The sequence below is a fragment of the Strigops habroptila genome, chromosome 11, assembly GCF_004027225.2.
Source record: "Strigops habroptila isolate Jane chromosome 11, bStrHab1.2.pri, whole genome shotgun sequence".
Classification (NCBI taxonomy): Eukaryota; Metazoa; Chordata; class Aves; order Psittaciformes; family Psittacidae; genus Strigops; species Strigops habroptila.
In genome coordinates, this window is record NC_046360.1 from 21399041 (window position 1) to 21422857 (window position 23817).

Below are 23817 nucleotides of genomic sequence, written 5' to 3' on the forward strand. Positions count from 1 at the left end.
GGTCTTGACGTCAAAGCTGCCTTTTGTTTGCTGCACAGACTTTCCCCTTCTCCAGGTTTAGGAGACTGAGACATGGAAGCAGCTGGGCAAAGGGCTCTGTTCTGGCCAGATCTGCAAGATCAACGCAAGCCTCCAAGGAAAGTCCTCTCCCCTTGTTACCAATTTCAACCTTTCCAGTGAAAAAAACATAAATTGGTTCAGTTTGTCTAAACTGTTTTACGTCTAAGCTGTCCTCTCGCTAACCTTTCCTGTGATTCGTGCCCTGTGTTTTATCTGTTGTGGTTTTATCTTGCATTATTTAGATTGCAAGAGCTGCCAAGCAAGGACTTTTTCCATAAGCATAAGACAAGAATGTAAAACTACTACTTTAACTCTTAGATATATGAAGAGAAAAATCTTCACAGAGACAGGGGATGAACTCCCAGCATTCCAGTATAGTACTTTGGAATATCAGAGGGGGGAAAGGAAGAATGGACCAGGTGCTATTATGAAATCCTTCCACCTCTCTGAGCGTGGGACAGCTAGAGCAAAGCTGGTTGTTTTCCAAAGTTAGCAGAGGAGCCTCTCCTCCGCTAGTCACATCCAAGCCATTCTCTACCCTTCAATCCACCCAACTCCCACACAAGCTACGCTGTGGGAGTACAGGGGAAGAGGGGCCTGTTAGGTCAGGCTTCTCCTCTGCCAATCCCAATAGGAATTCAACACTCTATCCTATAGCATTTTTTGTCTAAAGGCCAAAGATTGTACGTCAATCAAAGAGAGCAAAAAGAAATGGAAAAACACAGTCACACAACACACACAGGAACGGGCACAGTAATCAGCTGCTACGTATTTCCAAGAGGAGATGCCAGTCTTCTCACATGCTCAGTGTTAAGATCTGGTCACATGGGTAATCCCTCCTTTCAACAGTGATAAACCTGACACTCTCTGGGATATTCCACAACAAGCCCCTCCTATTCCCCTGCAGCTGAGACTCCCCAAACCATCTCCCTTTGCCCAAAGCAGAGGCCATTGCTCTTTCTCCTGTTCTCCAAACACAGGTGGGCTGCAGGCTCCCCTTTTCTCCCCTTCCGAAAGCTTAAAGCTGGGGAACCTTTGGCGTCTTTCCTTCTTTTAAGTCTCTAAAACCAGTACTTGACTGTGTGATTCTTGTATGAGTACAGTTGCTGGCTTCGCACACCTGTAACTGAGTGGAAAATACATGACTATTATCTCCTGGCTAAGGCAGAGGGACATCACTGCTGGGATGCAGCATTCCTGGGCTAGTAGTAGCTAACTAGATGAGCAGTGTATGCTCCTGCTGTGGAGGTGTGTGGGAGGGAGGGCAGGGGAAGAAAAAGAGGAAAGAAAGAAGAAAACCCCCTTCCTATCATCTCTACTGTCAGAGTAACAGAAAACTCTATGCTCTACCCACTCCAAAGCATTTCATCCCTTGTAAAGAGTTTATTTGTGAGGCAGAATACAAGTTGAGGCCTTGTATTCTGTGGGGCCTGATTGTCCCATCTCAGTGGGGCCCGGTTGTCCCATGACATCCTACTGACCTGTACAGAAAGCCAAACTTCCCAAGGAACTAACCCACATCCAGTTCCCTAGGACAATTTATTCACTAACTAGTGAGTAAATCTCTGTTCAACACCACACGCCCTGGGTAGGAGGGAAGGAGTCCCAAGGGGAGTCTCATACAGTCACACTTCCATCCCCTGTCTAGCAGCCAAACTACAAGCACGCAAATAAACACAGGAACCGGGTGTCACATTTACTCTCTTTTAAGCTCCTTCTAGTGTTTTCAGAGAAGTCATGCTAAAAAACACAGAAAGGCCTCTTCATTTTTATGTGTCCTCTAACAGCAGGGAGGAGACCCAAGCTAGCAGGTCAGTAGGATGTCTTTATATTACTGACTTAAAAGCGCACACGGGTGGTATCAGCGGCAGATGTCAGGAAGTCCGCCAGCTGCTCCAGTCTGATCTGGAGCTCTGCATGGGAGTGCTACACCAAACCCGGCTCTGACTTTCTATCAACGTGTCCTGGAAACACACGCTGCCAGTCAGGTTACTGCAAAGATAAGCAGCACCTTTTAGGCCTCATACGGATCCTTTTTCTCATATAAAGGCTTGACAAAATTGAGCCCTGGGGATGACTAGCAACTTGAACTTCATTTTACATCACACGGTGCACTCCAAAATTAGGCTGTGATGCAGAGAGAAAGAATGTTTCCAGGTATTGAAGAGACAGCTATTCCAGTAACTCAGCACTCTCCTCCCACTCCACTGAAGTAGGTGAGTGAGTGACACGAGCATTATTCCAAGTGCTCTGAACCCAGGAGTCAGATCTCAAGAAATCAAGAGACTGAAATGCTAGTAATAGAGGTGTCAGGGTGGAACGGTTGCATGTGGCTGGTTATTGGCCTTCAGACTGCTGATCCTTTAAAAGTCATATTTTCCAAGCTCTCCCTGTCACTACAACAGCTGAGAACTTTGTTAAAAATAAAATAAAATACAAAAAAAAAAATCATAGACCATCTCATCACAAGAGAGAATTACAAATCCGGAGCCAGAGGCATGAAGAAAACCAGTAAGTATGCAGAGAGCTAACAGCTACCAGAGCATCCCCCTGATGCTGCAGCCAGCTCTCAAAGAGCCAGCAGCAAGGCAAGCTCACCAGCATCGCCCAGATCATCTGCTTTGGGCAACCACCTGGGTCCTGGGGTAGGATTTGTGCCACAGCAGCTCTGCCCATTCCCAATGCCTACCCCTTCTCTCCGTTCCAGGCTCAGATGGTACAAGAACAAGCTGCCTATCCTAGGAAGGTGATCATTCATGTGCATGTAATTTGTAGATATATGATGGGGTGTTTGCAAGTCAAAAAATACAAACCAGCCATGGAACTGAAAACGTTCTGCTAGGTCCCTGCTGTCTTAGCTGGCCAAATAAAACTCTTACCACCTCCCCAGCACTGAGCAGTGAGTGGCTCTTGTGCACTGCCTGCTGAGCAGCGCTGCCTTCCACCCAAAGTCAGGAGAGACAGGGAGTATGAAACAGGCACTACCATGGCTTGGAGGCCACGGCTGCCCCAACTTCTCTGTCTCTGTCACTCTTTTTTGGCCTGTGATGTTGGTGCAGAGATCTAAGGAAACCTGGGAGGAAGTGAGTCAGGAAACCTGTATGTGTTTCAGGGGGAAGTATGACTCAGAGGGCCTGGTGCTCTCTGCTCCCTGGCACCCTGGAGGAGGTGATAAGATTGTGTAATCCCCGAGATAACTTGCTGCACATCCTAATTCTGCTGATCCTCCCAGGGGAGGGGTGCGTCTGCCGAGTACTGTACATTAGCTGATTTCTTAGAATAAACCGCGACAGCTCCCTGTGAGCTCATCGTGTGGGAGGGGGATGCTGGGCTCCCTGCCCGCGCCGGCAGCAGAACCGGCAGCTACAGAAGCACTGAATTTATCAGGAGCACAGCAAAGACCTGGCAAACCTCTTGTTTAGTCTATTTATTCTCTTTTCACAGACAGAGGGAAGGGACGTAAGTACTTGAAAGCTGCAGAGAAACCAGCTATAAAGCAGAGGGGAAGGCTTTCACAAAGAGAGAATTCGAGATAGAAGAGGACAAGTGTGGTGGCAATAGGAGGGGAAGAGACTGGTGAGGGGACAGTCGGGGAGAGCTCTATATAAGATACTGGGAGGAAAGAAGCCAAGAGTGCAGGCCAAGCATGGGGGCAGAGAGGACGAAGGAAAGATTGTAGGGAGAGTCACCTCAGAGTGATGAGGAAGGTACAGTGCAAACAAAATGCCCCTGGGATTGAGAGAACAAAGAAACGTTACAGTTAGGGAAAGAGGCCACCATTTGCTTTGAGTTCTCACTACACGCCAGAGCCAGAGTCGCCATTTCTGAGTCTGTGTGTAAAGGCTATTCCTAAAAAACAACCAGAGCCCTAAAGCAGGGGGGTGGAACATGACACAAAAATCACTCTTTTTCAGCCATACAGGATTGTCCCTATTTCCTCACCATGAATGCAGGGACAAGCAGCATTAGCACTCACAAGCTCAGCCCTTTGCCTGTGTCAGTACAGAACCTGGTGCACAAAGGTCTTAGGACATGAGCAGGCTTCTGGAAACTTCTGCTGTACAAGTAAAGCTCTCAGGCACCTCTGGGAGCTTGATGCCAACTGAACTTCCAAACTCCAACCCTCTGCTCCCCGGAGACAAAACCATGCCTTTGCAAACTAACTACTGACTGACCAAGGAGAGCAAGGAGGGCTCGCTGTCCTGGTGCAGGCATGGCCGGCACAAGGGCACACTGCTGCTACCTGTGGGCTTGCACAAAAACTTGCTCTGAAGTCAGAAGAGGCCCCAGCCTGTCCCAGCTCGCTGGTGTCAAAACCCACTAAGAAATCATGAACACAGCATGAGTTAGGGAAACCCAGGCCTTCTCAGAGACATAATCCACTCCCCAGAAGTATCACTTTCATAAGGGACTGTTCTGTGCTTCCAGGAGAGCTTCACACTCCACCACACAAGTAGGCTCTGGGGCTGCAGGGCCGCAGATGCTCTGCCCATCTGAAGTAGATCTCCCCTGTATTTCAAGCACTGTTTCAGAGTCCTAACCATGCACAATATGGCACTAAAAAATACTATACAGTCTTTCAACTGCAAATTGTTATGCTCTTTATGTTTGAGTTAGGAGGCAAAAGTGATCAAACCACCAGTTTCAGAGACTTTTACCCACAACTAAGGGACAGTGAAGATGCTGGTGAGACCCAGAAGACCTAAAGCCTATTTTCATTTCTTCCCCAACCTGTCAGCTATCCCAAGACAAACTGCTGTTCATCCTTGGGCTCCAGGTCCCTTTTCCCCCCTTTCTTTGCCTCGCTGGTATGGAATGCAAGTTTCCTGGGTGGTGGCTGCTGGACAGTATATGCCTGTAACATTAAATGCATCCCAAACTGCAAAATGCTGAGTAGTTCTGTAATGGAAATAATAATGAGTACTTTAAGGTTCAAGCTTGGTATTTCTAGGACAAATGTCACAGCTCATATGACCTAATGTCCCAGGGCTATTGAGCCTGGAAAGAAGAGCTGTGTATAGGAACTGCATGCAGGGAGCGGGCAACCAGGCAACCAACCCTACAGCTTCTGCGAACAAAAAGGTAACATTTTCTTGTAAAGCTCAAATCAAAGGAAATTCTTATTCCTCACCCATCAAAATTCAAGGCTGATGGAAAACCAATTTGGTGGAAATTTGTGGTTGTTATTATGGGTTCAGTGAGATCCTATGCTGTAATTCCTTATTTCGCTGTGATCAGAGTGTTACTCAGAAACAGGAGCATATTTTGTTCCTGTAGGCAGCATCTGTAAGGCCACAGTGCAAGGACCAAAACTATTGGTAAGACCACGGTGCAAGGACTGAAACTATTGATGTCCTGCTTTATAAGCATGTGTTAGTTTTTCTGCCCCATGCAAGCACTCGCCCACCTTGTGGGCACACTACAGTGATGAAGCTGTGTCCAGCCAAGCAGGTACTCCTGGATTTTTGTTTAAATGCTGCTTTGTGAGCAGGGCTCAGCTGCTGACACCTCCTCCTTACACAGGATGTCTGCACTCTTTTGCAGCAGCTCCATTTTCCCCTTTGAGTCTGTGCTGATAGCAAAGCATCAGGAGGAAGAGTTTATTTTTCTCGTTACTGTTTTTCAAGATGCTGCCTGGCTCAGATCAATTCCAAGAACTGAGGCAGTCAAACAAAAAACTTCTACAGTCTCATCAGCATCAGCACCATCACTGCTCTGGCACCTTCCCACGCTGCAGCAAGAATTTGCACAAACTGAAACGAGACCACACGCAACAGAAGGGCTGAGCAACGCACGCAGTGAGCTGCCCCAACAGCACCTCAGCACCCTGCAGGTACCGGGGGGGTGGGCAGCCTCCAGCACCGTGCTCTGACACTGCCCCAGAATGTGCTCATGCAGAAAAACCTCCCCACTGCTGTTTGTCCAGGCAGCTAACCAAACCACAGTGCTTCCTTGGCGGTGGCAGGGAGGAGGCAGGAGATAGGGCCGTTCACTCAGCTCCCTCCCAAGAGGCCAGAGTCTTGGACAGAATTCACACACCACAGCCTCTTCTCTGCTTTGCAGTACTACAGGTTGCTGAAGTGTGAAGCATGAAACTCGAACAGCAGCAAGGCAAGCTCAAGTGAGGAGTCTAAACCATTTTCAGGCACAGAGGGAAAGGAAGAGATATTCTCTCTCCCCTGAATAAAGCAAGCCAGAAACATTGAAAGAGAAAAACCTTTGGACTACTCATTTACAGCTATAATCGCATCCATGCAAATAGCAATAGAAATGCCCACATCTGCGATGTTCTGGTCACCTTAAACTGTTTTCTGGACCTTGTCAGATTCATCACAGGCACCAAACTTAGATAAATTTGACACTGGGGCTAACAGCTGTGACAGTCACAGCTGTGGAATAATAAGCTTTGAGTCAGCCTAAGAAAGAAGTAAATGAGCCAGTGCCTTTCCAATGATCCAGTAATAGCTTGTGTTTCCAGAGAGCTCTCTGCCTGGGGACCCACAGGCATTTATAAACCCTCACAACCCCCAGCTGAACCACAGTTATCAGTACATCCTATACTGCACAGGGGAAACCAAGGCACTGGAGAACAGCACTTGGTCCCAATCATGCAGCAAGGAACAGAATCCAAATGACAAGATTATAAACCACAAACTCCTCCTCCCTATCTGTAACGCAAATGCAGACCCTCACACAAGTAATTTCATTTAACTGACTGGAATTTACCGTACAGCAAGCATGGTCTTTATGTGGTTCTAAAAGCACATTATCAAACCTTTTGTGCACCAGTACCCAGCACCATCCTGTAATTACCCTCTCGAGGTATACCTTAATCAGGACAATTTGGAGGGATTCTGTGGCTGAGCAGTTCCTTGCACCCTAAAAGGCACTTTCTTTACTGAAATGTGGAGCCCAGGAGGACATTGGCCACTGCCTGGCTGAAGAGCTGCTCATGCTACAATTCTGATAGGCAAGGGGAAGAAATAGTAAATGAAAGAATAAATCTAGGAAACCTGAGTTACATCAGGGATACATTTGGCTGATGATGTGACATTGTATTTCAGAGCAGCTTCCAGGCACGTGGCCTCAGTGAAGGAAGAAAGCCGCTGTCCCTTTCTAAGAGAGCACATTCTGTAGCCTCTGTAGCCTGTCTTGGTGCAGTGAGGGTTAATCCAGGCTAGCGAACAAGGGGGATGAAGATCAGCTCATCTTTTCCATTCAAGCAGAGCCTGCTACAGAAAATGCTGGTTTCTAGATGCTCAGTGTCTCGGTGACTTCCAGGAACAGTGAGCTAAACTCAGCTGCTCTTCCCAGCACCAGCTGAGGGGGCAGCAGGGGATGGAACACAGCCCTGTTCTTGGAAGGCAGGAAAAAATAAGGCTCTGGCAGAGCTGTGCAAACTCTCCTCTCTCCCCTCCCCAAAAGCCTCTTTCAGCATCTCTAATTCCTCACAGTACAGCTGGGTTGGTTTTTCCTTTTATCAGATAAACATAAGAGCAACGCAAGAAAACTGCAGGCAATTCTTAAGCAGAGAGAGGTTAAGTTAATCTAATCAATAAATGATAAGCTCATCTCCATGAACTCCCACATGCCCCATGATTTTGCTCACTTTAGTGCATGACCTACTGTACTTCTTAACATTTTCTTGTTAGATAAACACAGAAAGCTATAGAACCATCCAGCTCATGGAAACTATTTTTGGCTGCTTTATCTCTATGCAATACAAATTCCAAGGGATGATTGGATATTTGGACTTCTCCCAGCCTGGCTGACTGTGAAGGGAGCAGACGGTAACCTCATTGCTATTCTTCTGTGGAAACAAACATCTTTTAGAGATGACAAGTATCTGGCTTGTAGGTACAGTACTCTGAATGAGATGCAGGGAAATAGAGCAGTCACCAGCTGCGAGGAGAGCCTCGAGGCACACACAAAAGGAAAATAGGAATCAGGCTGAGTTTGTTCCTCACAACCTGCCCTTGAAATACAAGGCAGCAGCACGGAGCTGTGAACAGAGGGAGAAATCCTGCTGCAGGCTGCAGCGTGGCTGGAGGAGAATTCACACCATCTTTTATACAGACTCAAGTCTCCTTGCAAGAAAATAAAAGAAAGCCTGTGACGTGTGTCCACAGGCCCCAGCTGAGCGCCCAGCAAACGGGCTCCCTTGCCAGGCATCTTGGCCAACAGGCCAGGAATGAATGGACCAGGCAGCAGCTCCGACTGACAACTGGTCACCCCAGGACAGGGCCACGGCTGCGACAGGCCCTGCAGGCGGAGCTGCTCCCCGAGATACACAGTAGCTGTTCAGCAGATAAGACGTCTGTCTCCAGCACAATCAGTCTCTCACCTAACACAAGTGCTCCATGCACTTCAAATGCTGTGCTTTTCTGTTTGTTGGATGGGTTTTTTCCACCTGCTGGACAGAAGGAAAATGCAGATCTGCATTTACACAGGACTCTGAAGCTCCCTGCAATGCCCATGTTTAGAAAACAAGCAGGCTTCATTGTTATCTTTCATGGATTTTGGGGCTATAAAACCAAAACCCAGCCAGGGAACAGCACAGAAAGCAATGTAGAGCCATCAGTGAACTACAGGTTGTTAAACATTTTCCACTTGCTGATTTCTAGGTTCTCGGACACCAGCTAAGACACTGAAGCACTCTGCTGTTCCTCTGGGACTTCTGAACTCCACCAGCATGACACACCATTTATCTCTGCCACCTTCAATTAGAAACAGGAAGCAAAGACTTGGGCACTAGGCTCATTTTTAGCTGTGTGAAACTGTGATGACCCAGCTACTTGCCTATAAATCAATGTAGATGTGCCGATTTACACTCTATGAGAAATAGGTTCATTAGCTAGAATTAAAAAGAGGCCCAAGCCACACAATTTAAATTCAAACAGTGCTCTTGAACACCCTGTTCAGCCCAGGAACTGGGATTTGCTTAGTGCCTTCCTATATTTAGCATACAGTAATGTAACTGAAGCAACAAAATTAGACCCGCAAATAGACTCATTTCTCAGTACTTAATCAAGGACCTTTTCCTAGAACTACAGAGGGCTGAAATTAAAAGAAAGGAATGTGTGGTAATCAGCCCCATGGAGGCAGGAGGAAACCACCATGAGTTTCAACTCCAAACACTCATCCTGGCCAGCTGAATAAACCCTTGTTCACATGAAATGTGGCTTCAGTGACCCAAGCTAGGGATTGCATGGAACACTTCAGAGAGCACAGCCCACGCACAAGAAATTACTGAGCAGATACAACTGTCATGGTCTGCAATTCACTGTACAATAATAATGCCCTTGAAGCCCTTATCCTTAATAGATGAAAGAAATGACCTGTCTGAAGTACCTCTGCAATAATGCTAACCTGTTTCTGTCAGTGGCTTTTATGAACAGCAACGGGTACAGAAAGCCGTGACTGAAAGGCTAATCCAGTGTATAAACTGCATACAACAGGCAGCAACAGTGCTGCAGCAGCACTTAACAAAGCAAGGAAAGAAGGCAGGAGTTTGGAGCTCGTGGCACTGCACTCAAATTCACTATTAATAGGTCTTACAAGATAAACTAGAAGAGTCCATTTTCTTCTTCTTAATCCTCTAATTTTTACTGGGGGCCTGAATAAGAGAATTACATTAAAAACAAATCTTTTTTTCTGTCACTAGCTTTCATATTACTATTAGGAAAATCTCTTCACATTCTAAGCTAAATGCTAGAAGAATAGGACAAAGAAAATATCCTGTAAGCAGAAACAGTCAGACATTTCAGAAGCGCTGAAATGCTTCAGAAACTGTCAAAGCTTGCAGCCGACAGTGAATGCAAGCAAGCATCATTTTTATGTATTTCTATAGTATCAGCACCTCAAGCCTCACAGTGCCAGTTAGGACATGCAAAGATATCAATGCAGAGCTAAGTCACAGGAAAGTCTTTTAAGATGTACTTTAGAGCTGTGTTTTCCAGCTTTAGCAATACCCTTGAAGAGGTCAGTTGTACCTCCCCATCTCTTCTGCTCATGCTGCCTGCAACTGTTCTGCAAACAGATGTAACAGCCTGTCATGCGCAGAGCGTGTCCCTAGAAATGTCCTCCAAACAGCTTCTGCCAAAGACATTTTAGGATTGAGTTTACTTCCCACATGTAGAAGCTACTGACTTCTCTTGGCAAAAGTCTCCTGTGTAACGTGGGATCTCCACTGGATCAAGAAGATGAGGTAGAAAGATTAAGAGCTCCCCTGCACTGCTTTCATATTCCCACCCCCTGCTATTGCAGGGGGCAGAAGGTGAGAACAGAGCAGGGAAAGTGAGAAAGTACAGAGAGAAATAGGACAAAGGAACCAGGTAACAGTAGCATAAACTTAAATCAGCCTTTGTGCCTTTGATTCACCTTGAGGCAAGACATGAGCAGGAAGGGCCCAGCCAGCTCTCCTTCATCACCTGCAGTGGAAAAGCAGCACTGGGCTCTAAAGCCGAATCTAAGAAACACTCACTTAAAGCTCCAGATACTCAGAATTGATTATGTAAAGCCACATCAGGGAAAGGGTTTCTTGTATGGTGCTGTTCAATGCAGGTCCACAAAACACTACAGCATAATAAAGCGTTCATAAATATTAATAATTCCATTTGTAGTTCCATTTCTAGTTCTGTTCCTTCCATTCATCTAATAATTAATACTGCTTTCACATCATCATTGCTGATACCAGCTTGATAGGAGGAACAAGAGATTAGGCAGAGAATCGTATTAGTGATGAATAATATCAAGTGCAAATTGGGAAGTGTAAGAGTGCACAAATGGACTGCCCTAACCCCTGCGCTAACCTCACAACACAAAAGCCTCGCTGATATCCACAGATACTGGCATTTCCGAGAAGAAATCATTTACTCTTAAATTACAAAACACTCACTGGAGACATAAGTACATTTGAAAAATACACGTCAAACGCAATTCAGGGAAACACACTCCAGTGTTTTAAGAAAAGCCAAGTTACCTTCCTAACCAAGGGAAGAGTGAGGAAATAGAAGCAGAATTACCACTTCTGCCATTGTGGTGAACCCATTTAAGCTGAGGACAGCAGAGCTGTACTAGAGGGTGAATGAGAAGTTGTGAGGCAAAGCCAGCGGGGGGGCAGGAGACTATACAGACATATAGATAATAAGTATCTCTTACCATATAACTCGAAGCAGAATCAGCATGTGAACTAGTTGAACACTTCACCCTTAGCCCTGCCTTCTTTTTCTGCCCAAAGGCTTGCTGTTCCTTTGAACAGGCTTTTCCTTACTGTTGCATGCTTTTGCAGCAAGGAGCTCAAATGCACCAGCTGGTAAGTGGCATTCGGGCATGTGCCTGTACCTTTGGGTTCCTGGGGCAACATCTCACACTTTTATGCTGCAATTTGTTAGGCAGGAGCAGTCTGGGCTTTCATATCTCATCCAGGCCTTGAGCCCACAGCAGGCAAACCCCCTTTAACATGTCCCTGTGGAGACACAGCCAGCACATAGAAAGACCTGCCTATAGTTCTTCTTATAAATCCTTTTTGGAGAAGGTGCAAAGGTGGAAAAATTCCCTCAGCTCCCAGGCGTGCTCTCTAGAGAGCATCCAGGCCCTGCAGATGGACAGGGCCATGGCATACACCAAAGCTCAACAGCAAGCACACCTTTTCTTTAGCAGGGAGGCTTGAAGCTGTACAGACCCCATGCTCCCTTCCCAGCCCATCAAAAGAGGAATTACAGTTTCAGCATCCCCACTATCATTCAGAACATTTCCAAAGGAAATCAATTCATAAGTTAAGCAGGAGCTTAACTCACCGGTGAACAGAATATCCAAGAATAACCACTGGGCTACCACCTCCCACTGCCACTTAATCCAAATTGATACTGCTTTGGGGGATGATGGCTTTGAAGCTCAGCCAGTTCACTTCCCCCTCAAACCAGCAGCACACTGTGACCTTTTTTTGACCCAGACCTTTTCATTTATTTTATATTTTGATTCAATGGCTCTGAACAACCTATTTCTAAAGAAGCTGAAGCGTCATTCTGGCCTGCAAGAGTCATGAGAGGCCTTAAATCCAGCAGGTACACAGAAGGATAATCCCCAACCCCAGAGCTTGTCCCTACAGCCACAGAGAAGGAAGGAGCCAGAGGAGAAGTTCGTCACTCTAAACTCCCCATATAATTGTTTTGCTTGACTAATCCCTTTTGGCATATTGAAACCCCAGCCAAAAACCCAGTGTCCTGGATTTCCCCAGTATTAAAAACTGCCATGTACAAACCACCTATCTTCTTAACACCGTCGCTGGGGCTCTTGTCTGCAAGTTATCTGAACATGTACTTTCTAAAAAGCTTATTACTAGTCAGTGTTTTATAATACTTTTTTCTTGAGGCCTAATAATTTAGAAATTAATTCATTATCTTCCTGTGATTCTAGCGTATTATTCTGCTGTCATCCAAAACAGATCAGAACTACTCACTAAATGCTTCTACTTATTTTCATCATCATTAACAATTGCACCATTTCCATTTCAAAGAGGCCTTACACAATTCTTTTTCTGTTTCAAGCAGGATGTTTAAATTCTCCCTCGTCCTTGAAGATAGCAGCCAAGGATAATTTTACATTTTCCTTTTCATTTCCAGTTTTCTGAACTCCATTTCTCATTTATATTAACTGCACCTCACTCTCCCTACCCTTCTACATTGCTTTTACTTTTCTGTTCCTAATACTCTCTTCACCACAGAACGATGATCAGCTTTCATAAAGATGCCTCTTTCCTGAGGGCAGAATCACAGTTCTTTTCATATAAGGCACTGTTCTTAAAGAATATCTGATTCTAATATTATTTTTTTTTTACTATAAATACTCCCCAAGCTTAACTGAAAAAGTCTTTCAACTTTGGGTAAATTACATGTCACATTATTAGCTGGGAAAGTCTTTTTATTTAGATTTATCTTCAATGAGGTAACAGTCATGCAGATACTCCCAGCTTCCAACCCAGCTTTGAAATCCTTTGCTCCCAGATGTGCTGGGTCTGTTACAACACTATCCAACGATTTCTTGCAAGTCACACAGCACATAAATCCTTCCACTCTGAGAGGCTGCACCTGCTGATTTGTGTAACCATCATGCACTTATCTTCTCTGGATGTGGATTCCTGGACTCCAATTGCACAACAGCCACTGAGTCAATGTGCCAGCAGGGACTTACACACACGTCCACCGCCACCACCAAATGAGAACTCTGCTCTCCTTGGCATGCAAAGCATCCTCCCACTGCTTTGACTGGGTGCTGGGCTTAGAGTTAGACCTTAGAAAATGTGCTTATAAAATGGGTGTGAGAGAAAGGGAAGAAAAATATTATGGTTGGAAAATAGCAGAGAGGGACAATGTAAGAACCTGAATTCTGCCCAGTGCTGATCATGATGCAGGCTGGCAGCTGGGGATTGAGACCCCACTTTGCCTGGGGGACTCCACTAAGGACAAAAGGAAAGGCAAGGGAAGAGACCATCAGTGAAAGGAGTAGAAATATCTCACTGGGTGTCTCTTTTGGGGCAGAACTCTCCTAGGTGGAGCCCAGAAGAGAAAAGAATGGAAAAGGGTCAGATGAACAACTGCATTTACAGAAAAGCTTTTAAATCCTAGGAGTGCAGATACCTCATGCTACCCAATAAGAAATTGTTGCTTTTAGCATTCAATTAAGTGTCTGGCTGAACTGCTCCCCCCAGCACTTTTACTGAACCATCCTGTGCAAAGCCAAACACAAACCCCCTCTGAGCTGCCAGCCCCAGCTGCACCAGATACCCCCAGTGGGCTGAAGCCAGGCCCATCAACCCTTCTAGCCAGGAACCCAGGGTGTTCACTAAATCTCACTAGGGGAACACTTCCAGCCCCAACCCAAACAGATACTTGCCTACACCTCTTGCTGATATTCCTAGGTTAGAGCCTGAAATGATTCTTCAAAGTTCTTCTTTGAAGAACTGCATTTTCTGGTCTTGGAGAAGGGTAGAAGGAAGTAGAAAAAAATCTGGGTTTGGAATCTCAGTGGGCAAATTAGTGGTTTCATCTTAAAGAAGTCCAGGCACTTGGTGTGTTCAGAACTAACCACAAATATTAGGGTAACTTAAAAATCACCCCCCAAATTGCCCAACAAGATCAATGCTACGATCCAGCCGAATCTTTACCCACATCTGACAGTTCCCAGGACTTCAAAGGGAAGTAAAGAACAAATAAACAAAAGTCTATTATGTATAATTAAGGGAGAGGTTCTTTTAAAGGCTTGTCTTGTGCTTGGACCTTGACTCTTCTGCTTTCTCCAGCCCCCTCTCTCCTATCTTGTCATTTTTTGCACAAGAATTCACAAAGACTGATCCTGAAGAATATAGCAAAGATGACAGAATACACCCAGTTGCTGAAAACTACCATGGAGAAGATTCAGGCTTAAAGGTAAAGACAATTGTCAGCAACTAAACAAAGGCTCTCAGCCTTTTCAGTACATGGCCAGGCACTAAGTGAGTGCTACAACCAGCACTAGAGCAATCCACTATGTCTGTCACAATGTAATTGAGGTTGGAAGGGACATCTGGGTTTCATTTAGTCCACCAATTTAGCTCAAAGCAGGGATAACCTCCAATGAGACCAGATTGCTCAGGACTTTATCCATATGAGTTCTGACACATCAGGTCTGCAATTAGTTAGGCTGCAAAAGAGGAGACATATACAAATAGACCAAATACTGGAACGAACTAACAAACTGTGGCATTTGCAAATGGGCTCTTCCCATTTGTAGAGTGAAAGTATTGCCACAAACCGGGACAACTGTTTAGCCACAGTTCTTGAAAGCCAAACTGGTGGTTACTCTGGGATGTGGAGAGCAGCCTGCCAGGAGGGAGAACAGCCAAGGGCTCCCTGATGACCTTTTGGCTTCCTTCAGTGGTTTGCAAATGTTACTCCACACTCACAGGCCATCCATGCAATAACAGAGTACCAAATAAAATTGAAATTTTATCTGTTCAATGCTACATACATCTGAGTTACAGAAACAGCACAAAGCCACTAAAGAGTTCTCAGATTAACATACTACACAATCACATTTCTTTTAAAACCTCCTCAGCTCCATCCTTTACTATACAAATGGAGAACTCTTCTAAACTCTGAGTCAATCTGCTGCTGTCCTTGACATGTTTGATTTTCAATAGTTTGTTACTGAAGAACTAAGTGGAGAAATAAACCCACATTTGGTGACGCTGCACTCTGACTCTGAACTATCAAAACCATGGATGCCAAGAGGTAAAACTTTCCTTTGCAATTTTAATTCCCTGCACTAATTACAGTATTAAGTACAGAAGAAGATAAAGCATCCAGTCCTCTCTACACATAATTACCCAGATAAGTTCTGTGGATGCTGTACACATTCACTTATACGCAAAGTACATCCTACAGCATGTATGGCCTGCCAGTGCTTCAGTTCAAACCTTCAAGTTCTTTTGGGATGTCATATAGCCTTATAAGTCATTAGAACATCAGTTTTCTCTGGATTGGTTGCCCACATTATCGAAGGTAACCTTAAAAGAATGAATAAAGAATATTGCACTACTCCACCTCTGGAAGCAAGGATCTACAAAGCATAGTACCCCATGAGAAGCTTTATGAAGAGTAAATAAGGTTTACTTCACCACAAAACATCTGAGCTATTCACCCTGTGCTGCTTTGAAGCTGCAGGTGTTCTTTTGAGAAGCCTGCTTTGCAATGCACCATTCTTCACTCAGGCACTGTCCTTGAGACCTTTCTCCTGTGCAGCAGAGGCTGTTAAAGAGGTCAGAGATCTGATGAGGATTATCTTGAAAGATCTGGCCTTACCCTGGGACAAGAGAGACAGACCTTCCTACTTTCATGCTTTACTAGATGTAACTGCTTGTCTGTATTTTATGAAGATATTGTCTTCACTGTAATCCCCTTTAAAGCTTGGAAAGGTGGAATACAGGCAAACAGAAAGCTGTTATGCCCTTTGCTTGAGAGCATTAGTGCCTGTCCACTGTTTTTATTTCAAGTCTGTGCTGGAGTCGGCTCACCTGTATATACTTAATAAAGCTGTTAAAGAACAAACCAGCCCTAGAAAATCAGGAAAGGGCAACGTGGCTTGATTTATTTTCAATGTTTTTTCACTCATCACTGTCTTTCCCACTTACCAGTTACATTTCACCCCAGCCTGTGCTGTTTTGATACCTCAGCAATTCATTTAATTCATTACTAATGCAATGCAGTTTACAAGGGATGCATTTCTGGCACTCAGTGGTTAGTGTCTCTCTGCAAGGGCCTGGCTTAAAATAATCTTATCTCAAGGGCTCTGTGTAAAACCCACAGAGGAACATCTCTCAACTGGATCCACCTGCTGCAGGGAAAGAAGCACTCTCCCAGAGAGAAGAGGTAAAGAGATCACCTCGATATGTTCATGAACACACATGCCAGTGGTTCCTAAGCTGTGGAACTGGAATCCCTGAAGGAGTAACTACCCAGGTCACAGGGAAGATACCTCCATGAGCACAGTTACAGCTGATGGAGATGGGGTCTTGTAAATCAAACTGCTCAAAGAGCAGCGTGGGTCTTGACTCAAGAAAGGGAGGATGGGTCCCTCTGGGAAAAAATATGGTAGCTTAAGGATTAGGAAAGTACACGATGGGAGGGTGCAAATGGGCGGCACACCTCCCTATAGGCATGGAACAGCACATATCCAGCAGCCACTGTCTCATGATCTGCCCTTGACTCCAGTACTGACAATGATGGCTGTTGCTAATACCTATGGCTGCTACTGCTACCACCTGTGCATTACCGCAACACAAACCTGGGAACCCCTGGCACAGGTTACAACCACAGGCTGAATTCCTCTTTGATACCACTTAAGCCAATATGAGTTCTGAGAAACTGTTGCCACATGTTCTCTCCATGACACACTGCTTAACGAGCAGCTCTTATTTTGTGGTGGCTTCAGTTTCAGAGTGATTTCAATGTTTGGTCCCATCTTCAATCCTTTGCAGCAGAGTAACTTGGAGCTGGGTAACTGTGTCAACACCAGTGGCTGTGAAGACAGCTATATGCTCGTGTAGCTACATATGAACAGAAACAATAGTACTCAGGGCTGTTCCTATCTACTGGAAACATTCACCTATGCAACAAAAAATCCATGAGGAATACTTACATCATCTGGGTGTCATTTAACTTCTTTTAGCTGACAGGAGTCTGTCTCAAAGTCCTAAAAATCCAACACCCCTCATCTCTGAGACTCTGATGACAGCCTGGCTTTAGCAAGCAGCACCACTCAGGTCAGGTTGGCTGGCTGACATGTTACCCATGATATATCCTTACTCACACTCCATAAGACGTGAAGGGCTGCTTTCACCACTAGTCAGATTCACCATAAAAATCACAAGGCATCTTCCCTTTCCCCTCACTGGCCATGGCATAGAATCAGAATGGTTTTGGTTGGAAGGGACCTTAAAGCTCATCCAACTCCAACCCCCTGCCACAGGCAGGGACACCTTCCACTAGAGCAGGTTGCTCCAAGCCCCTGTGTCCAACCTGGCCTTGAACATTGCCAGGGATGGGGCAGCCACAGCTTCTCTGGGACCCTGTGCCAGTGCCTCAGCACGCTCACAGGGAAGAATTTCTTCTTTACATTTAACCTAGATCTAGCCTCTTTCAGTTCAAAGTTATAGACCACAGAAGGAATGAAGCAATATTGACAGTGACCAGGGGATTCTGTGCTGTTGCCCACAGTAAAAAGCAGTCTTTGTGGGTAAGTTTTTCTAGCTCACACCCTGATCCTTCATCCAGGAGAAAGGCAATTAATTTGCGTTATGTCAGGTTCCCTTCTGTGCAGAGGAGGGAGTGATGAGAGAATGCTTGTGGTAGTGGGAAACCTCTCTGAGGAAACCAAAGAGCTTTTGTCCTTGTTTCAGGACCCTGTCTTGTTCTCTTCTGGCTAACTGGGTCTGATGAAGTTTGAGACATGCTGCAGAGTCTCCTACATACCAATGCTTTCAGGAAGGAAAAGTCTTAGAAGAAAAAGCCATTCATGAGAAAAGATGGGTTTTGTGGGTGCTTACTGAGCCACAGCACGTAGCCTTTACGGTATGTGACTATTTACTTCTGCTCTAGCTGTACTGTTAGCTCCCAGCAATGACAGCTACAGTCCTTTTTTTTCATATAAAAATCACTCAGTGTTAAATGAAATAAGTTTTAACTTGAACTGCTGACTTCCAAGAGGAGGAAGATTCTTTAAGCAGCATTCACTAACCAATCCCGAGAAGTCAGGCTAAAGCCAAAAGGCCCATTTCAGCTTGTCACCCATGGACCCATCCTGTTCCCATGGAGTCTGCAGCCTTGCGAGCTGCAGCTACTTCTAGAAGTTCTTCTCTTTATTTACTTCACTGTTTACCAGTCAGCCAACAGTATTACAGCTTAAACATATAAACTCCATCCTCAAATAAATATGCTTTCATTTTTTACCTTTACAGGTACACACAGAATTTGTTAAAAATTCAGAGCTTTTTGAGAAACTGGGAAACAGATTAATTAAATTCACTCAAAACCTCCCAGCCAATCACATATAAATGCTCTTAAATCTTTGTTTAAAACAATTACCCTTCAGTCAGATTGTTTTTTACCACTTATTGCTAATTCCTGGCTCCTCAGCCAACCGAACGCAACCAACAACTGCTGTTCAAGAGGTATTATAACACAGCACCAGTATATTGCGGGTTTTGTGATGCTTTGCTGCTGCCTTGAAATGTCCTGTGCACAGAAGTAGTGCTTTGGAAGGAACCTCTGTTTTATCCACATATCTTTATTTCATTGTGATACTGACCGGAAAAAACTCTGCGGGAAGCATGTTCACTAAATCCGATATAAGAAACATGGATGCAGAACAAAGCAAGAGACAACAGCCAAAGACAACTCCTGGGACACAGCATAAAGAGATGGGAAAACCTAGGACAGACCCCCCTCTTTCCTTGCATGGCATTCTCTTATTTTTAAGGCACTCCTGGGAGTCCCCTTCCAGCAAACCCCATCTCAGAGGGCAGCATGTAGGGCAGGAGCTGCGTACCAACTATACATCACATTAGAAACAGTCACAGCAATTTCCACCTGCACACACAGCTCACCCCAAGCGCTGCGTTTCATTTGTGAGCACCCCAAGGTATCTTTGGCCTGCTGGGTCCATCAGAATAGAAAAGGCATAAAAGAATGTCATTGTCTCCCCAGCACCACCGGTTTTACACTGTTACCACAGGGCACAAAGTACAACGCTAACGGTGTAATGCTATTAAAGCAGGGCAGTGACTTATCTGGGGTGAAATTCTGAGCTGAGAGAGGATTCTGCCCAGACTTGTGCATCACTTCAGCTACATTCATGTCATTGAAACTGGTTTAAAGAAAGCAAAGAAAAAAAAGGTAATCTCACTCTTTGGGAATATGTTCTTCCAGGAAAAAATGATTCACTAAACACATTGGACTTTTTTCCCCCCTTTAATTCAGCACAAGAGTACTATAAGCCCTTAATGCCTATATTGATCCAGCTAAATGCAGACATCTAACTGAAATTCTTAGAACAGGAGCTTCTTTAAGGGTCTTTAATGGAGACAGAAAGACACATTCTACTCAAACCTGCCCTACCATTTGCAATCCCCAGACTGCTCTGCTGGAAGATCCAGCATTTTTTAAGTTTGTAGGCTCATATTCTATGACTCTACCAAGTTTATTCTGCTGTCCCTTCAACCATCAGAGGCAAAGAGCTTGATCTACCTGGCCTGCTTGGAAAAAAATCTTTTTAAGCCTCTTTCTGCCCCTTTCTCCATGGCAGCTGAGCCCATTTTCAGCAGCTCATTGTTCAGGGCCTGCTTCTGCCTTTTCTAGACCTCATAAATGTCCCTGGACTGGGAGGTAGTGGGAACTCGGGTTGCAATTTGCTGTATGAGATGGACAATGGCTACTGCCCCATTCTGAAATCCAACATACTCTTTTCTTGCTTCTTCCTCAAAGTGGAAAGAATTAAACACTTGTTCTGGGTGAGGCAGCAGCTCCTGACCTTGCAGGAACCGGGAACTGTTGCCACACCAAAGCTGAGAACCTGCTGATGGGCTGTGAAGAAGGAGTTGCAATACTTCTGGAACCACATCCCAAACTTTCCCTTCCCCTTCACTCTGTCCCTGCTGTGCCTGATGAAATCCTAAGAGGATAAACTGTACTTGGCAGCTTCCCAAGCAGCGTGAAGAACAGGCTGCTCTGACTCAGAGCCGTGGTCCCGCTCGCTGGCACACTGAGACAAGCCGTGCGGTTCACTGGCAGGTCCAGCCGGTGCCTCCTGTGCTGTGGTGTCACTGAATGCTGCACGTTTATGGCCACCACCAAGGCCTTTGTGTGTGACACAGCTTCCCGAGGCAGCAGCAGGGCTCTGCTGTCTACTGCTGTGGAGGCTGATCAACCTCAATAAAGACTGGAGATGTTCTCCCCATTTGTATGAGCCCTGTAAGCCTCGCAGTGCAGGACTGCTCAGGCACTTGGCCTTTCCTTGTTTCCCTGTTCAATCCAGGTGCTGGTACAGGGCTCAGGCCACTGTTGGATCATTTGCTGGGGAAGAGTTTCACTCGTGGGCTTCAGGCACGACCACCACTGGCTATATAGCAGCCTGTAGCACAAAGAGGTACTTCCTTGGTAAAAAAATGGGATCTAACAACCTCATGGTTTTACATCTCAGTGCCTCTTTCAAGTATCAAGATTCAACCACCATCACGGCCATATGAGGATTATACATATTTTTGTGAGTGATACAAAGCACTGTTCCCTTACAGAGTACAAGATTGAGCCTGCCCACATTTATGGGGCCACAGTATTTAATCTGAAATAAGACAGGACAAAGCAGCTCAGAGGTCCCCACTTTATCAGAGATGTCTGAGATACTATTTGAAACCTGGGACCACACTCCTAAACAAAACATGCTTGTTCAAACCCAGCAACACCGTGCAAAGAAATGGCTGCTTAGATTGTCATTCCACTGCCACAGAAGGGAAACTGGTGTTTTGCCACACAATCCTGGGATGTCTTTACTTTCTCCTACAGATATTTTCCCTTTCCCAAAGCTTTCAGCACAGCTCATTTTCATGCTCCACTGTAAACTGGATCACTGTGTACCCTATACCATTCTTGTTACATAAAAGCTCTACTGAGCATATTATTATTTTACATATTACCTCTTCTCTTCTATATCTCTTATCAGATCACAAAGAATAGAGAGTTGATCTCAGCTATCAAATAAACACAAACGCCCACTGCAAGTCTGAACCAGGCTGAGGTACAGTTATTACAGATAAGCAGAGCTCTGAGAGATCCAAGCTGCCATAACCATCTTACAGTTCAGTGCAATGCATAACGTGCTGTTCAAACCACAAATTAGCAATTATAGGGAAAGAATTCAAGTAAAAAAAAAAAAAAAAATCAGAACTTTGCCTTAAAGAATGGCCTTTTTAATCAAATGTTTTCAATTCTGTGAAAAATACTTTTCTCTCCCAGCATTTTTAAGGACTATGGTTATTTTTCCACTTCCTGTGCAGAGCTACATAAAACCTTTTTTACATATATTAAACCCCAAACATTTCAGTTTTCAAAGGTAATCAGGGTTGGTCTTGCTCTCCTTTCTGAAGAAATAAGTGAACTGCATTTAAGTCTCATCTTTCAGACATACAAGTAAAGCTGGATTTGTTTCCTTTTAATGCACATGGAACAGTGAGACAAAACCAAAATGACCTTGTGCTGATATAGCTGTCTTGGGAAGCCCATGCTTTCACCTATGCTCAGTTTTAGAGAGAGAAGAATGCTAGGAAAGGGAGTACATTCACTTTTCAGAGAACTCTACAATTAACTGCTACACTGAAAATGAATATTAAGCATAATTCTCCACTTCCTCCTTCCTTGCTTGCATGGGAACAGTGCTAGCATTTGGAACAAACCAGCACAAAGTGAATACACCACCATTTTGTCAGCACACTGTTGCAGCCCCATCCCACCACCGTGCTGAGCAGAACCAACCAGTTTGCTTGGCCCTCCTGTCACGGTGCCTCTCTACCACCCTGTCACTGAGGAAAGGTCAAACAGATGAGAAATTAATCCATACCTACTTTGAGACACCTTTACTCTACCAGAGAAACATAAAGAAGCACTGCTGCAAACCAGACCTGTGCCCAAGCTGCTGCACATACTCAGGAGTCTCCTGATTTACATGTAGCTCCTGCCCGGCTATGAGTAACACCTGCATGAAGGGCAAGCATTTAGCAGGCCTCACAGCCCGGTGAAAAGGCCATTTGTCACAGATGCCCCAGTTATCAATCCAATCACTTAAATACTTCACAGATGTCATCCATCCCCAAGATGGACCAAGCTCAGCACAGAGCAGTGACAGAACCCAACAGACACGAGCTCAAGAACCAGAATATTTTCAAGGAATCTGGTCAATGTTTCTGTTGTCCCTTCAAAGACAATGAAAAAAATCCCAAACTATTTGATGTTCAACCTATGACACAACATGTAACATCATAAATACAGCTTAAAGATCCTTCTGCTAAAGTCACTGAAAAGCTTGATGTGAGCTGTCAACTTCCAATCTTCAAATAAGATGTCTCCTGGCAGAAGCAGGAGTTTGGAGACAAGCACCCACATGAGGTGGTGTGATCAGAGCACGGCATCCTCCAAACTCCCTTTGCAGAGATTTTATCAGAGCTGTCAAGACAGGCAGGTCATTAGTGACTTGGCACGAGTCACGCTTACCATTAACCCTCCCCCAGCAGTATTAGGATTTAAGGTAGAAAATTACAGGTGTGTAACAACCTGTTGGGTAACCAGGTCAATCTGCCTGATTGCACTTCAGGTACTTCCAACAGGTGCCAACGTGAATAGCTCAAGAATGGTGAAGGTGTAAGCACTTCAGAAAAGCAGTTACACCAAGAAGCATAACACCTGCATAGTAATGGATTAGAAGAGAAGCACCTCTGCATAAATATCACTGGGATATCTGCAGCTAAACTTAACTTTTACAGATGATGTCCTGTCTCTATATGATATCCCTTATCCTGATCCAGTGAAACGAAAGGCAAATGCCCCATCGCCTGCAGGGACTGTGTAGCACTGCACCTCTTGGTCAACAGCAGCCCAGAAGAGCCAGACCAAAAGGTGCCACACTGAGGATGGTGCAGTTCCTGATTTTGGTGGTTTTTCTCAGAGCATTACATCATGTTAGTTTGCTTCCTCAAGTGGATTTCCCCTCCAGAGTTCGGCACTACTGCCTTGAACAGTGACTTCAGCATCATAGAAACATCCCTTCCTCCTCCTCCCTGACTGTTCAGCTACTTTTAAGTCTAACCTTTGGGCAACAGACAGCACGGAATGCAGACTCACTTGCATTCAGATGTTAAAAAGAGGTGTCATTATCCATTATCCTAGATAGAGAAGTGGACACTAAACACTGTATCCACCTCAGCAGTTGGACCATTCTTCTCAGCTAGGCACTGAGCTCTGCATTAGAGTGCAGCAGCCTCCCCAGGAAGAGGGCAAGATTGGGGGAATCCACACTGCTAGCAGCCTTCTTCCTCATTTTATTAAGCCATCTTCTAATGCCATCTGCTCCTCTTTTTGATTTGCTGCATCCTCACAACGAGACTGCAAGCAGTGATTGAAATGAGCATTGGAGGCCCTCCACATCCAAAAGGGCCAAGATTTGTCCCCTCAGATA

General features: G+C 45.1%; 1 long non-coding RNA gene across 1 annotated transcript; it reads right to left on the reverse strand.

Annotated features, from left to right (window-relative positions):
* Positions 1 to 1739: 1739 nt before the first annotated feature.
* On the reverse strand, positions 1740 to 23218 carry LOC115614289. Its single transcript, XR_003993675.1, has 4 exons — positions 23205 to 23218; positions 22146 to 22150; positions 4285 to 4293; positions 1740 to 2981 (listed from the first exon to the last, which is right to left on the reverse strand). It is a non-coding gene; the product is annotated as an uncharacterized LOC115614289 (long non-coding RNA).
* Positions 23219 to 23817: the final 599 nt, after the last annotated feature.